The sequence below is a fragment of the Aegilops tauschii genome, chromosome 1, assembly GCF_002575655.3.
Source record: "Aegilops tauschii subsp. strangulata cultivar AL8/78 chromosome 1, Aet v6.0, whole genome shotgun sequence".
NCBI classification, from domain to species: Eukaryota; Viridiplantae; Streptophyta; class Magnoliopsida; order Poales; family Poaceae; genus Aegilops; species Aegilops tauschii.
This window is the reverse complement of record NC_053035.3, coordinates 97,284,306-97,301,987: the sequence shown is the minus strand read 5'-3', so window position 1 is coordinate 97,301,987 and position 17,682 is coordinate 97,284,306. Positions and strand designations below refer to the sequence as shown.

Below are 17,682 nucleotides of genomic sequence, written 5' to 3'. Positions count from 1 at the left end.
AGAAGACCGCCGAACTCTCCGGCTTAAAGCGCCAAGTGTCCCAGATGGTTGCCGCAATCTTCGGAAAGTCATTTCACCGGCTTTCATCAAGTTTATAATCTTTATATCTCATAACCCATCCTTGTCGGCGGCTTGTCTTATTCTGTTAAACAGGTCCCAGAAGCGCCAACCTCAACCAAAGTGTGGTAACCAAGTTGAAGGCCGTGTACACCCTGGTGGAGCAGCTCTACACCGGGTCACAGCGTGCTTTGGCTGTGGTGGCCCTATCCAATGAGGTGCCGACTCACCTGGCGGAAGTTCTTCGCCGGCTCGCCATTCTTCCTCAACGTGTCCAAGAGCTGCGACGGGCCTCTGCAAGAGCCGGAGCCATAGCTGCTCTGAGCCGGGCCAAGGCGTTCCTCCAGAATTACACCCGGCGGACATTGCTCTAGGCTACCCCAGTTTAAAGGAAGACGGCACCCCCTTCGACCAAAGGGACTTTGCAGCCTGCGTGAAGATCGTACGCCCGGTGGCCACTTTGATTGGCAATGATACGGATCTGACTAAGTACCAGCCGGGTTACGATTCAGAGAATCAGAGGATCCCCACTCCGCGCTATGAAGCCATCAGCTTAGTCCCGCCGACTCGGAAGCACACCTTTGCCCCGGAGATTGACCCGGCGGGGTTAATTGACGAGGAAGCTCAATTTGAAGCTCTGAGCGGCATTGACTGGAAGTCGTCAACTTTCCAGGTCTTGGGAACAGCCGGAGGAGCGGAGAGGGATGAGCCGGAAACTTCAACCCAGCAAGCATCGTAACGCTGCAGGCGGCTTATTAAACAATGCTTCACCCTTTTGGACTCGATGAGTCTTGTAATAGAGTAGGACCAACACTTTAACTTTGCCGTGCCATCGTGCACACGTTGAATGCTGAATTCCATTGAAGTTGTCTCCTTTATACTTCTCCGGGTCATAATTGATCATTCATTTTCCTTAAGCTCAAATAGTTGCCTTTAACTATCCTGCCTAGAAGGACAAATCACAAGTCTCTAGGCGGCTTACCGCACTGAGAATCATAGTTTTAGACATATAACCCGGAATATGAATCAAAAAAGACTGGTCCTCAATTATGTCCTTGATATACCCGTAATAACACACTTACCGGCCTGCAAGCACACTTCCGGCTTATACAGCCCGGGTAATAAGGTTGGTACCTCAATTCCGGTTTACCAGTCTTAATAACACCGATTGTATTCGACTAGTACTATAAATCAAAGTTAAGCCGGCAAAGTGAGACCCGCCGTGCACACTTGAAATAATCAGAAGAACTCGCTATAAATCAGAAGAACTTAGGGGCTTCCGGTTCGAATACGACCAGAGACCCGTCCCAAAGGGGTTATGCTAGGATTCGAATGCGATCATATAGCCCCCAGTGGGTGTGGCGATGCCAATCAAGAGGGTACCGACAGCTATGTTCTCCTTGGTTCGAATACGACCCATGTTTGAACAGGAAGCCCCCAAATGACCTTAAGAATTGTTTAACGACGCTGATTCGAATACGATACACGTCGGTTCCCAAAGAGGTTAAACTATGATTCAAATATGATCAAAGAAAACTCCCCAATGAGCTCGGCACTTTGCCAATCAAATGGGTATCGACAGCTATGTTCTCTTTGGTTCGAATACGACCTATGTTTGAACAGGAAGCCCCCAAGTGACTATATTGTGTATGGCTAGATTCGAATACGATCATAAGCCGGATCCTCCTTCAAGTTATCACATGATCTTGTAATGAAAACAACACATTCATCTTTGGAGGAGAAAAAAGGACAGAGGTCCTGCTTTATTGCTTATCATAATATATACATGGCTTAGAGAAATATGTACATTATGAGAGCCGGTGGCTCAAGTGTAATAAGGCCGAAGCTGAGCTATGTTCCACGGCCGTCGGGTCTCTTCCTCCGACTTACGTGAATCTTTGTGCTCCCGGACGTCAATGAGGTAATATGACCCGTTGTGCAAATTCTTGCTGACCACAAAGGGCCCTTCCCAAGGCGGAGATAGCTTATGCACATCTGTTTGATCTTGGATGAGCCGGAGCACCAGATCGCCTTCCTGGAAGACCCGGGATTTAACCCGGTGACTATGATAACGGCGCAGGTCCTGTTGGTAAATCGCTGAGCGAGCTGCTGCTACATCACGCTGTTCGTCCAACAAGTCAAGAGCATCTTGGCGTGCCTGTTCATTATCCACCTCAACATAAGCCGCCACTCGAGGCGAATCATGACGGATGTCACTGGGGAGGACTGCTTCCGCTCCATAAACCATGAAGAAAGGCGTGAAACCTGTAGACCTGTTAGGAGTAGTGTTGATGCTCCACAACACGGAGGGTAACTCCTCCACCCAACAACCCGGCGTCCGTTGTAAAGGGACCAAAAGCCGGGGTTTGATGCCTTTCAGAATCTCCTGATTAGCCCTCTCAGCTTGACCATTGGACTGAGGGTGAGCCACTGATGAAACATCAAGTCTAATATGCTCTCGTTGACAAAACTCCTCCATGGCGCCTTTGGATAATTGGGTACCATTGTCAGTTATAATGCTGTGTGGAAAGCCAAAGCGAAAGATCACCTTTTTCATAAACTGAACTGCCGTGGCTGCATCACACTTGCTAACTGGCTCCGCTTCAACCCACTTGGTAAATTTGTCAACTGCCACCAAGAGGTGGGTCTTCTTATCCTTGGACCTTTTAAAAGGCCCAACCATATCAAGCCCCCAGACCGCAAAGGGCCAAGTAATTGGGATCATCCTCAGCTCCTGAGCCGGCACATGAGCCCGTCGCGAGAACCTTTGGCAACCATCACATTTACTGACCAAGTCCTCTGCATCAGCATGAGCCATCAGCCAATAAAAACCATAACGAAAAGCCTTGGCCACAAGAGACATTGAGCCGGCGTGATGGCCACAATCCCCTTCATGAATCTCACGCAAGATCTCTTGACCTTCCTCAGGGGAGACACAACGCTGGAATGCTCCCGTAACACTGCGGCGATGCAACTCACCATTGATAACAATCATTGACTTAGACCGCCGGGTTATTTGTCTGGCCAAAGTTTCATCCTCAGGCAAATCTTCCCGGGTCATGTAAGCCAGATAGGGCATTGTCCAGTCCGGTATGATGTGGAGAGCCGCCACTAGTCGTGCCTCCGGGTCAGGGACAGCCAAGTCTTCCTCTGTAGGCAACTTAATAGAAGGGTTATGCAGGACGTCTAGGAAAATATTAGGCGGCACCGGTTTTTGCTGAGAGCCCAGCCGGCTTAAAGCATCAGCCGCCTCGTTCTTCCTGCGATCGATGTGCTCTACTTGGTAACCCTGAAAGTGCCCAGCAATGGCCTCAACTTCGCAGCGATAAGCCGCCATGAGAGGGTCCTTGGAGTCCCACTTTCCTGATACTTGTTGAGCCACCAAGTCTGAGTCGCCGAAGCACCTTAACCGGCTCAAGCTCATCTCCTTCGCCATCCGAAGACCGTGGAGCAAGGCCTCGTACTCAGCTGCGTTGTTGGTACAAGGAAACATCAATTGTAGCACATAATGGAACTTATCACCCTTAGGGGAAGCCAATACGACTCCAGCCCCCGAGCCCTCCAACTGCCTGGACCCATCAAAGTGAATAGTCCAATATGTGTTATCCGGCTTTTGTTCGGGCACTTGTAGCTCTGTCCAATCATTGATGAAATTCACCAAAGCCTGAGATTTAACAGCAGTGCGTGGCACATACTTCAGACCATGAGGTCCGAGCTCTATAGCCCACTTAGCCACTCTCCCTGTGGCCTCCCTGTTCTGAATGATATCTCCAAAGGGGGGCAGAACTGACCACAGTGATGGGGTGACCCTGGAAATAATGCTTAAGCTTCCGGCTTGCCATGAACACACCATAAACAAGTTTCTGCCAATGCGGATACCGCTGCTTGGACTCAATGAGTACTTCGTTGACATAATAAACCGGCCTCTGAACCGGATGCTCCTTACCCTTTTCCTTGCGCTCCACCACCACGGCCACACTGACGGCTCGGGTGTTAGCAGCCACATACAGCAATAAAGGCTCCTTGTCGACCGGAGCAGCAAGGACTGGGGGCTCGGCCAGCTGTCTCTTGAAATCCTCAAAAGCAGTATTAGCTGCATCATTCCAGACAAAGTCATCAGTTTTCTTCATCAACTGATACAATGGCATGGCCTTCTCACCCAAACGGCTTATGAACCGGCTTAAAGCAGCAATACGACCCACCAAGCGCTGGACGTCGTTTATACACGCCGGCTTAGCCAGGGAGGTGATGGCCTTGATCTTCTCCGGGTTAGCTTCAATGCTTCTGTTAGAAACCAAGAAACCCAAGAGCTTGCCTGCAGGAACACCAAAAACACATTTGGCCGGGTTAAGCATCATCTTGTAGACCCGGAGATTATCAAAGGTTTCCCTCAGATCCTCTATCAAGGTTTCCTCCTTCCTGGATTTAACCACAATATCATCCACATAAGCATGAACATTGCGCCCAATCTGGTTATGAAGACAGCTCTGCACGCAACGCTGATAAGTCGCCTGTGCACTCTTGAGTCCAAAGGGCATAGACACATAGCAGAAGGCTCCAAAGGGAGTGATGAACGCCGTCTTCTCCTGGTCCTTAACTGCCATTTTAATCTGATGATATCCAGAATAAGCATCCAAGAAACTTAGGCGCTCACAACCCGCCGTAGCATCAATGATTTGATCAATACGGGGAAGGGCGAAAGGATCAGCCGGACACGCCTTGTTCAAGTCCGTGTAGTCCACACACATCCGCCAGGTGCCGTTCTTCTTGAGTACGAGCACCGGGTTAGCTAACCATTCTGGGTGAAAGACTTCAACGATAAACCCGGCCGCCAAGAGCCGGGCCACCTCTTCACCAATAGCTTTTCGCCTCTCTTCATTAAACCGCCGAAGGAACTGCCTGACCGGCTTAAATTTCGGATCAACATTGAGAGTGTGCTCAGCGAGTTCTCTAGGTACACCTGGCATGTCAGACGGCTTCCATGCAAAAATGTCCCTATTCTCACGGATGAACTCGATGAGCGCGCTTTCCTATTTTGGATCCAGATTGGCACTGATGCTAAACTGCTGAGATGAATCTCCTGGAACGAAATCAACAAGTTTAGTCTCATCAGCCGACTTAAATTTCATTGCCGGCTCATGCTCCGTAGTCGGCTTTTTCAGAGAGGTCATATCTGTTGGGTCAACGTTGTCTTTGTAAAACTTCAACTCCTCTGTTGCACAAACAGATTCTGCATAAGCTGCATCGCCTTCCTCACACTCTAGGGCCACCTTCCGGCTGCCGTGAACCGTAATGGTCCCATTATGACCCGGCATCTTGAGCTGTAAATACACGTAACACGGCCGTGCCATGAACTTGGCGTAAGCCGGCCGCCCAAATATGGCATGGTACGGACTTCTTATCTTGACCACCTCAAAGGTCAATTTTTCCACCCTGTAGTTGTGCTCATCTCCAAAGGCCACTTCCAACTCGATCTTGCCGACTGGATAAGCCGACTTACCAGGTACCACACCATGGAAAATAGTGTTTGACTGGCTGAGGTTCTTATCAATCAACCCCATACGACGGAACGTCTCATAATAGAGGATGTTGATGCTGCTGCCTCCATCCATGAGCACCTTAGTGAACTTATATCCTCCCACCTGAGGAGCCACCACCAAGGCCAAGTGACCCGGATTATCCACCCGGGGAGGGTGATCCTCCCTACTCCACACTATAGGCTGCTCAGACCACCGCAAGTAGCGTGGAACCGCCGGCTCAACAGCATTCACAGCCCTCTTATGAAGCTTCTGATCTCGCTTACACAGACTGGTGGTAAACATATGATACTGTCCACCGCTAAGCTGCTTTGGATTGGCCTGATAACCCCCTTGCTGCTGTTGATGACCCTGCCCAGACTGCTGATTAAAGCCCCCTTGACCGTTCTGAGGATTAGAATTTGAGCCGCCGCCCGGGCCATGGAAGCCGCCGGCGCCTGAGCCACCGCCCGGGCCATTGTTGCCGTTAAAGGCATTGGAATTCTTAAAGGCCTTCATGATTGCACAATCCTTCCATAGATGAGTAGCTGGCTTCTCTCTAGAGCCATGCCTTGGACAAGGCTCATTCAACAGCTGCTCCAGCGTCGGGCCTGACCCGCCGGCTCGGGGAGGGGGCCTCCCCTTGCGTCGCTGGTTATTACCCTGTGAGCTGGCGTTGGCTACGAATTCTAGGCTGCCATCGGCCTTGCGCTTGCCACTTCCTTGGTTCCCCGGGTTATGCTGAGGACCCTTGCCATTGCCGTTCTTCTTTCCCTTCCCTGTCCTTTCATCATCTGAAGCGGGGTCCTTGGTACTATCAGAATCGGCGTACTTGACGAGAGCCGCCATCAGTGTACCCATATCATTGCAGTCGCGCTTAAGCCGCCCGAGTTTCATCTTCAGGGGCACGAAACGACAATTCTGTTCCAACATTAAGACTGCAGAGCCGGCATCCATCTTATCAGAGGAATGTATTATCTCCTTAACCCGACGAACCCAATGTGTCGTAGACTCACCCTCCTGCTGCTTACAGTTAGTCAAATCCACAATTGACATAGACTGCCTACAGGTATCCTTGAAGTTTTGGATGAACCGGGCTTTCAGCTCAGCCCAAGACCCGATGGAATTCGGTGGTAGTCCTTTCAACCAAGTGCGGGCAGTCCCATCTAACATCATGGTGAAGTACTTGGCCATTGCCGCTTCACTGACTTCCAGCAGTTCCATGGCCATCTTGTAACTCTCGATCCAGGCTGCGGGTTGTAAGTTAGCCGTGTAATTAGGCACCTTCCTAGGGCCTTTGAAGTCCTTGGGTAGACGTTCATTGCGGAGAGCTGGCACTAAACAAGGGACACCTCCAGTCCTGATAGGGATACCCACGTCGACGGAAGTCGTCGGATAAGCCGGGGGATTCTGGTAAGCCGTCAACTGAGGCACCTAATCCGCCTCTTGCCGCGCTCTGTCTTGGTTTGCTGCGTGAAAGGCTCCGTTATGAACCGGGCCATGGCCAGGGGGCGGGTCATGGCGTCGGACATTACTTGAGCCGGTCGCTGAGACCATGTGTCTGCTATAACTCGGGCTCCGGCCTGGACGAGGGGTCGAGTGGATCCTGTCCCGGCTGTAAGAGTACGCCTCTTGCTGCGCCAGTGCTGTCTGAAGGAGTTCCCTAACCCGGCGGGTTTCAATAGCCGTCGGAGAGTCGCCGTCAATTGGGAGGGCCGCCAGCCGTGCTGCTGCGGCAACCATGTTCTCCAGCGGGTTAGCATAATGACCCGGTGGTATTGGCACATACTGAGGCGGGGCAGGGTTCACCCGGGGAGGCCCCATCACTTGTGGCTGAACAGGGGTCCCAGACCTGGGCACTATGATCCCTGGCGGGTTACTAGACCCTGCACCTGGCGTGTTGAAGAGGTTTCGAGGATCGTAAACCGGAGGGAGTCGAGATTGGGCTTTTTGATGCCTCCTTCTCATGACCTCATTGGACGCGTTTTGATCCATCGTGAGCCGGAAGGACTGCGCCTGAATCAACTGGGTTTGGGCGTCGAGAGCCGCCCTCTCCGCAGCCATCCTGATCCCTTCGGCTGTCAGATCCTCTTTGGCTTTCACTAGATCTAACTTTAACTGCGCCACCTCCGCGTCATGCCGAGCTTGATCCGTCGGGTCAACCGCGGCGGTCAACAGGGCCGCCATCTTGTCCGTGAGATCCATCAGCACCTGAGCCGGCGAGGGCACCGGCTTTCCTGCCCCAGCAGCAGGGTTCTGAACAGGCTGTGCACTGGCCATGAAGATTCGGACCCGGCTCGGCGGCTCAAACGGGTCCGGAATACTGTCACCCTCGGAACAACCCATGAGCCTACCATCTTGAAGTTGATACAACGAGTTTGACTCATCTGTGGACGATTCGCCGTCAGAGCCGGCGGCCGTCTCATCACTAGATCCGGATCTGTCAGAGTGCCCTCCATGGACACATCCCACAAAAGCATGCCCCAAGGCAGGCAGGGCCCGGGCGGGTCGTGCGCGCTGAGCCGTCTCGATGAGATCGGCGCAGAGATCCGGCTCAGGGCCCGGCTCACCAATCTTGCCAATGAAAACATGAATTCTGCCGAAGGGGACCCGGTATCCGTACTCGATTGAGCCGGCGTCGGGGCCCCAGCTTGCATTGTCGATGTAGAGCTTGCCGCGACGACTCTTGGTCATCCGACCCACAGCGTATCCCTTGAGCCCTTCGAAGCTGCCCTTCAAGAACTCAAATCCACCATGCGCTAGCCCCACGGTGGGCGCCAACTGTCGTGGAATTGTCACGGCAGATGTCCTCAAGCTAGGACTTAGTCGTGGAGCCATCGCCGCTAGGAAGCTTGAAGGGGTTAACGGGACAAGGAACACGAGGGTTTATACTGGTGCGGCCCCTTACGGTGAAGGTAAAAGCTGCTACGTCCGGTTGAGGTGGTATCGATTAGGGTTTCGATGACCAGGGAGCTTAACTGCTATGCCTGGCTCTCGATGAGATCTTTTCCTGTCCCTAAACCGTTGCCGGGTCGTCCCTTTATATGAAGAGGTTGACACCCAGCGGCTCTCAGAGTCCCGGCCGGCTCATAAAAGTGTCCGGCTCGGACTCTCAACTATTCTTGCCTTACACTACAAGTCTCGCCATACGGCGGTTTATCACTACGGGCCTTAAGCCATCTCCGGGTCTTAAGCCCATCTTTGGCCCACCGTCTTCAGGCTTAGCGCCAGGCTTCAAGCGATGACCCTTATGAGTAACCCGGCCCCTTCTGGCGGGTGACTCTAAGGTTTATATCCTCAACAGTTAGTAAAACCACTAGTTTCAAGAAGGGCAGGGGAAAGAAGGGATACTTCATGAAACGGCAAATCAGTTGCTGCTCTAGTGAAGAAACCCAAGGTTGAACCCAAACCCGAGACTAAGTGCTTCTATAATGAGGGGAACGGTCACTGAAGCAGAACTACCCTAGATGGTAGATGAGAAGGTAGGCAAGGTCGACAGAAGTATATTGGATATACATTATATTAATGTGTACTTTACTAGTACTCCTAGTAGCACCAGGGTATTAGATATCGGTTCGGTTGCTAAGTGTTGGTAACTCGAAATAAAAGGCTACGGAATAAACGGAGTCTAGCTAAAGGTGAGATGACGATATGTGTTGGAAGTGTTTCCAAGGTTGATGTGATCAAGCATCGCATGCTCCCTCTACCATCAAGATTGGTGTTAAACCTAAATAATTGTTATTTGGTGTTTGCGTTGAGCATAAACATGATTGGATTATGTTTATCGCAATACGATTATTCATTTAAGGAGAATAATGGTTACTCTGTCTATTTGAATAATACCTTCAATGGTCTTGCACCTAAAATGAATGGTTTATTGAATCTCGATCGTAGTGATACACATGTTCATGCCAAAAGATATAAGAAAGTAATGATAGTACCACATCCTTGTGGCACTGCCACTTGAGTCATATTGGTATAAAATGCATGAAGAAGCTCCATGTTGATGGATCTTTGGACTCACTCGTTTTTGAAAAGATTGAGACATGCGAACCATGTCTATTAGTATATATGCATGAAGAAAGTCCATACAGATGGATCGTTTGGACTCACTTGATTTTGAATCACTTGAGACATGCAAATCATACCACATGGGCAAGATGACTGAAAGGCCTCGTTTTCAGTAAGATGGAACAAGAAAGCAACTTGTTGGAAGTAATACATTTTGATGTGTGCAGTCCAATGAGTGCTGAGGCATGCAGTGGATATCGTTATGTTCTTGCTTCACAGATGATTTGAGTAGATGCTGAGTATATTTACTTGATGAAACACAAGTCTGAATTATTGAAAGGTTCAAGTAATTTCAGAGTGAAGTTGAAGATCGTCGTGACAAGAGGATAAAATGTCTGTGATATGATCATAGAGATGAATATCTGAGTTACGAGTTTGGCACACAATTAAGAAATTGTGGAAATTGTTTCACGACTAATACCGTCTGGAACACCATAGTGTGATGGTGTGTCCGAACATCATAACTGCACCCTATTGGATATGGTGCATACCATGATGTCTCTTATCGAATTACACTATCGTTTATGGGTTAGGCATTAGAGACAACCGCATTCACTTTAAATAGGGCACCACGCAATTCCGTTGAGACGACACCGTATGAACTATGGTTTAGAGAAACCTAAGCTGTCGTTTCTTAAAAGTTTGGGGCTGCGACGCATATGTGGAAAAGTTTCAGGCTGATAAGCTCGAACCCAAAGCGGATAAATGCATCTTCATAGAATACCCAAAACAGTTGGGTATACCTCCTATTTCAGATCCGGAAGCAAAGTGATTGTTTCTAGAAACATGTCCTTTCTCGAGGAAAAGTTTCTCTCGAAAGAATTGAGTGGGAGGATGGTGGAGACTTGATGAGGTTATTGAACCATGACTTCAACTAGTGTGTAGCAGGGCACAGGAAGTTGTTCCTGTGGCACCTACACCAATTGAAGTGGAAGCTTATGATAGTGATCATGAAACTTCGGATCAAGTCACTACCAAACCTCGTAGGACGACAAGGATGCATGCTACTTCAGAGTGGTACGTAATCCTGTCTTGGAAGTCATGTTGCTAGACAACAATGAACCTACGAGCTATGGAGAAGCGATGATGGGCCCGGATTCCGACGAATGGCTCGAGGCCATAAAATCCGAGAGAGGATCCATGTATATAAACAAAGTGTAGACTTTGGAAGAACTACTTGATGGTCGTAAGGCTGTTGGGTGCAGATGGATTTTAAAAGGAAGACAGACAATGATGGTAAGTGTCACCATTAAGAAAGCTCGACTTGTCGTTAAGATGTTTTCCGGCAAGTTCAAGGAGTTGACTACGATGAGACTTTCTCACTCGTAGCGATGCTAAGAGTCTGTTGGAATTATATTTAGCAGTTACTGCATTATTTATGAAATCTTGCAGATAGGATGTCAAAACATTGTTTCCTCGACGATTTTCTTGAGGAAAGGTTGTATGTGATACAACCAGAAGGTTTTGTCAATCCTGAAAGATGCTAACAAGTATGCAAAGCTCCAGCAATCCTTCTAAGGATTGGAGTAAGCATCTTGGAGTTGGAATGTACGCTTTGATGAGATGATAAAAGATTTTGGGTTTTTACAAAGTTTATGAGAAACTTGTATTTCCAAAGAAGTGAGTGGGAGCACTATAGAATTTCTGATGAGTATATGTTGTTGACATATTGTTGATCAGAAATGATGTAGAATTTCTGGAAAGCATACAGGGTTATTTGAAAAGTGTTTTTCAATGGAAAACCTGGATTAAGCTACTTGAACATTGAGCATCAAGATCTATAAGGATAGATCAAAAACGCTTAATAGTACTTTCAAATGAATACATACCGTGACAAGATTTTGAAGGAGTTCAAAATAGATCAGCAAAGAAGGAGTTCTTGGCTGTGTTACAAGGTATGAGTATTGAGTAAGACTCAAGACCTGACCACGGTAGAAGAGAGAGAAAGGATGAAGGTCGTCCCCTATGCTTTAGACGTAGGCTCTACAGTATGCTATGCTGTGTACCGCACCTGAAGTGTGCCTTGCCATGAGTTAGTCAAGGGGTACAATAGTGATCCAGGAATGGATCACATGACAGCGGTCGAACTTATCCTTAGTAACTAGTGGACTAAGGAATTTTCTCGATTATGGAGGTGGTAAAAGAGTTCGTCGTAAAGGGTTACGTCGATACAAACTTTGACACTAATCCGGATGACTCTGAGTAGTAAACCGGATATAGTAGAGCAGTTATTTGGAATAGCTCCAAGTAGCGCGTGGTAGCTGCATCTACAAGATGACATAGAGATTTGTAAAGCACACACGGATCTGGAAGGTTCAGACCCGTTGACTAAAAACCTCTCTCACAAGCGAGATATGAACAAACCCCATGGGTGTTGGATTCATTACGATCACATAGTGATGTGAACTAGATTATTGACTCTAGTGCAAGTGGGAGACTGTTGGAAATATGCCCTAGAGGCAATAATAAAATGGTTATTATTGTATTTCCTTGTTCATGATAATTGTCTATTGTTCATGCTATAATTGTATTAACTGGAAACCGTAATACATGTGTGAATACATAGACCACAACATGTCCCTAGTAAGCCTCTAGTTGACTAGCTCGTTGATCAATAGATGGTTATGGTTTCCTGACCATGGACATTGGATGTCATTGATAACGGGATCACATCATTAGGACAATGATGTGATGGACAAGACCCAATCCTAAGCATAGCACAAGATCGTGTAGTTCGTTTGCTAAGAGCTTTTCTAATGTCAAGTATCGTTTCCTTAGACCATGAGATTTGCAACTCCCGGATACCGTAGGAATGCTTTGGGTGTACCAAACGTCACAACGTAACTGGGTGGCTATAAAGGTGCACTACAGGTATCTCCAAAAGTGTCTGTTGGGTTGGTACGAATCGAGACTGGGATTTGTCACTCCGTATGACGGAGAGGTATCTCTGGGCCCACTCGGTAATGCATCATCATAATGAGCTCAATGTGACTAATGAGTTAGCCACGGGATCATGCGTTACGGAACGAGTAAAGAGACTTGCCGATAACGAGATTGAATGAGGTATTGGGATACCGACGATCGAATCTCGGGCAAGTAACATACCGATTGACAAAGGGAATTGTATACGGGATTGATTGAATCCCCGACATCGTGGTTCATCCGATGAGATCATCGTGGAACATGTGGGAGCCAATATGGGTATCCAGATCCCGCTATTGGTTATTGGCCGGAGAGGTGTCTCAGTCATGTCTGCATGGTTCCCGAACCCGTAGGGTCTACACACTTAAGGTTCAGTGACGCTAGAGTTGTTATGGGAAATAGTATGTGGTTATCGAAGGTTGTTCGGAGTCCCGGATGAGATCCCGGACATCACGAGGAGTTCCGAAATGGTCCGGCGGTGAAGATCGATATATTGGACGAAGGGTATTGGAGTCCGGAAGTGTTCCGGGGGTACCAGGCTATGGCCAGCATGACCGGAAGGTGTTTCGGGAGCCCCGGCAAGTGTTGGAGGGCCTCATGGGCCAAAGGGGAAGGGGCAAACCAGCCCACTAAGGGGTGGTGCGCCCCCACACCCTTTCCCACGTTACTTGGGGAGGTGGGGCGCCTCCACCTGGCTTGGGAGGCAAGCCTCCACCTGCTTGGCTTGGGGGGCAAGTCTCCCTAGGATTTTCCCTAGGGAGATCCAATCTGCTTGGCCGCCGCCCCCTAGGGGAAACCCTAGGGCGCCTCCCCCTCTCCCCTTGCCCCTATATATAGTGGAGGGGTGGGAGAGCAGCCACACCTTTTCCCTGGCGCAGCCCTCCCTCCTCATACACCTCCTCCTCCTCCTCCGTAGTGCTTAGCGAAGCTCTGCCGGAGAACCACGAGCTCCATTGCCACCACGCCGTCGTGCTGCTGGAGTTCTCCCTCAACTTCTCCTCTCCCCTTGCTGGATCAAGAAGGAGGAGACGTCCCCGGGTTGTACGTGTGTTGAACGCGGAGGCGCCGTCCGTTCGGCGCTAGATCGGATCCTCCGCGATTTGAATCGCCGCGAGTACGACTCCATCAACCGCGTTCTTGTAACGCTTCCGCTTAGCGATCTTCAAGGGTATGAAGATGCACTCCCCCTCTCTCGTTGCTAGCATCTCCTAGATTGATCTTGGTGACACGTAGGAAAATTTTGAATTATTGCTACGTTTCCCAACAGGCACAGGTATGGAGGGATCTCTAAACAGTTAGATAAAGAACTTTTTATTTTGACGAAGAGCAGCAGCGCATCGGATCTGTGCTTCTTTTTTTAGATGAAGAACTTTGTGATATCTTGTTTATTTTAGATTTCAATTGGGTTCCAGACATGCTGAATATGAAAGGAATGTTTCCCTGCAACGTGCTGAGTGTCTTTTGACCAGCCATGTTTTATGCCCGCATGCTATCCCCTGTGATTTGATGTTGCTTGAGTCTAATCTTAGCCGAGGAGATTTTTTTCCTTATTTTTTGTTATCATTAATTGAAAAGCATAGCCCATATTTGGGTATGAGATGATGAAGGACGATGTTATTAGCAGACATAAGCTTGAGCCTGTAGATTGAGCATCTCTTCCCAAAGAAACTGTATTTCTTGTCCATATATATGGGTTTGCTGTGGTTATTTGAGCAACAATACGACGTGATACCTCCATTTGTTGTATCTTTTGCAGAAATGTGGGCTAAGGAAGCTAATATATCTAGTTGAAGGGGATGTAAACACTGTAGATGGATCAGAGGGCGTTAAAACAGCGTATGTACTCTTCTCATGAAGCCTGGACGATCATGTTAACCCTTGAATGGCAGTGTTTTTTCTCGTTGTTTAACATTATTAAGTATCATTCCTTCCGTTCAGGATGTCAGTTGTATGCCCTATTAACTGCTCCATATGCCTTCTATTTCAGTTGCTTCACTACTGAGGTTCTTGAAGGATTTGATGTCCAAAGAACCACTGGGTATGCTGACACTGAAAAGAAATACGGCCACCTCACGGGCTCTATAATTGATTACTACAGCAGAAACTTCTCTGCTGGTGCTGATACCTCTTGACTTTGCCTGACCTACGACGAGTTTGTGAAGAGGTGTTCTGACCTTGAGAAGGTCACTATGAGCGATATATTCGCCCTTCAGCTTATGCAGGTAACTGGGCGAATACGGCCACCTCCACCAAAGTTTGCCGGGTAGTCCATTTCATGCAGTAGTTTTCTCATTTATTGTGCATGTAAATCAGGTGCCACAATTGACAAAAGAAGCTACTCTTGCTGTCACGAGTCTCTACCCCACTCTTCTCTCGCTTGCTAAGGCGTACACCATGCTTGTGAGTCCTCTTTTCCTTTCAACTTATACAATGTTCTTTACATATACAACTTATACAATGTTCTTCACATATACAACTTATACAATCTTACTTACTCATTGGGACAGATGTGACCAATGTATTTACACACACATCCTTAGCTGCTCCTCGTGCTATTGATGTACAGAGCAATTCAGCATTGAAGAACAAGAGCGATAGGTGCGCCCAGGAGGAGATGCTGAAGAACAAGAGCGACATGGTCAACGCGAGGGCTAGCAAGAACATTTTCAAGCTCATCTGGGCGGAAGGATGAACACCCCGTACTTGACCGGTCTTTTGGTCACCGGCGCGGTGATTTCGGCCGCCAACGCAAGTTCTGAAGGAGAAAACAGGCAGGACCGTTTTTGTGCTGTGCCTGGTGCCTTGGAGAAGCTAAAAGTCTCTGAACTTGTAACCGCCACCTAAGAGAACGCCTTAGCGTAGCCTCACTCCCTATTTAAATTACTACTCGTACGTCGTAGAATTGCATGCCCCAAAAATATGGAATCGTCGTGTTAATGTAGTGCATTAGTGCTTCGTGTGTATATATATACTAATATTAGCTCTTGACTCAGTTGCTTGGATCATGTCTTGTCTTGTGTTATCTCAACCTTGCTTGCATGGAAGCAGACAAGTCAGGTATTACTCCCTCCGTCCCATAATATAAGAACGTTTTTAACACTACACTAGTGTTAAAAACGTTCTTATATTATGGGACAGAGGGAGTAGAATTTAGCCTGCTGGCAAAGTGACGTAGACTCGCTAGACCCCATGGTTTTTGTCTTTTTGATCCATGTGCTTGATGGAACCTCAAAGCGTTCTTTGGTCGGCGACATGTCCATGTTCTGCAAGAACGACATGATGAGCAGATTCTGTTTTGTGAAGATTGTGGTGTTGAGTTCTGTGAAGATTGTGGTGTTGAGGAGACCATTGAACATCGTTGCTTCATTCCGGTCAGGATCCCTTCTCTTCATTCGGATTCAAACAGAATGCTGCTCTCATTTTGTGTGGGTGCTGGACGATTTGGACTGAAAGAAACAATAAGAGACATGGAGAACTTCAAATTGGCCATTGATACCATCCACGATCTAGCTGCGCTAGTGGGCTCGAAGACGACACGAGAACCGAGGGAGAAATCGGTCTGGATATGCCCCGAGATCATCAAGGTCAATGTTGACGTGAGCTATTACGAGCAAGATGGCTATGATAGTACGGGAGTTGTTCTTCGGGACCATATCGAAGCACTGGTTCGGGCACAAGCAATTTTGGTATCGGTTTGCACATAATGCAAGCACTATGGAAGCCTTGGCGCTTCGTGATGGCATTGGTCTTGCTCTTGGACATCTCAAGGTGAGCATCGAAAGTGATGCTCAAGATGTTGTGCGAATGCTAAACGATGCAAAGTTTTCAAGAGCAGACCTGGCTCCATTGTCCATATCAACTGAAAAGCAAATGTGGACGCGAGCTCCAGTTTTCAATCTTGCTCCATTGTACATATCAACCGAGAAGCAAATGAAGCGGCACATAGGTGTGCCAAACGGGCTAATGAGGATTGTAGAAGATGTATCTGGGTGAATTGCACCCCTGCTTTTCTTCTAGGATGTATTCACACACACTGTAATCCTTCTGAGTAATTCAATATAGCCTGTTGTTGCAAAAAAAATTGTTCGACCTACTCAGAGGATCCATTTGTTGTCATTCAGGTGATGATCTTACGGAGAGGTGCCCTTGGAGTGCAGGGGCACGAGACATGAAAAAACCGTAAAGAAAGAAGAAAGCAAAGAATCGTAGGCCATACCGCTGCGCCTAGCGGGAACAGACTGCGGCCCCTTGGGTCCAGTGGGAGCTCCTATAGGGCACTTTGTTGAGCTTCTTGGCGCCCCACTCATCGGCCGCCCCAAGAAGAAAATAGCCCTCGACTGGTTTCCTAGTTCCCTTGATCGCGTTGGACCGGTCGCGGTCGACCAGTTATGTTTTTTCTAAAAATAGCAAAAAAACAGTGAACTAAAGAATGTTCATTGTTTTTGAAAAAAGTTCACAAACTTAAAAAAGATCACGATTTTGAAAAAAAGTTTTATCGAATTTGATTTTTTTCACATATTAAAAAAAAGTTAATTGATTTGAAAGAAGCTCATCGAATTGGAAAAAGTTCATTGAATTTGAAAAAAGTTCATCAATTTTGGGAAAAAGTTCATCGATTTTGAAAATAAGTTTATTGAATTTGAAAAAAGGTTCATCAAATTTGAAAAGCACTTCATTAAATCTGAAAAAATCTTCGAATTTAAAAGATAGTTCATCGAGCACCCCGAGCACGCACCTTCAGAATCCGCACAGCCGCCGCAGCCCTGCCATCTGCCCACGCCACCGGCGCGCCCGTTTGACTCGCTGCTGCCGCGCCCCCGGCACGATGCCGCATTCCGTGTTACGCACGCCATCAGGAGGGGGGAAACGCCCCGCCGCCGCCTACACCCACCGGGCTTTGCCCGGCGACAGGAGGGGAGGGGAGGCGATGAAGGGGAGGGGAGCGGCGGAAGCTGGAGCGGGCGAGACGAGTTTTCGATCAACTCCGATACGTATCCTACCTATTCTATCCGGGCCAAAAAAAATTTACACTGAAGTTGGTGCTAGCGAAATGAGTCGTCGAATGTTTTAGTTCCCTGTGCATATATGAACGTGGCGTATTTTTTCTCTTTTTTTG

At 48.2% G+C, this 17,682-nt stretch overlaps 1 pseudogene; it reads left to right on the top strand.

Moving 5' to 3' along the window:
• LOC109783501 (uncharacterized) overlaps positions 1–16,618 on the top strand; it is a 29,561-nt pseudogene extending 12,943 nt beyond the window's left edge.
• The last annotated feature ends 1,064 nt before the right edge of the window (positions 16,619–17,682 follow it).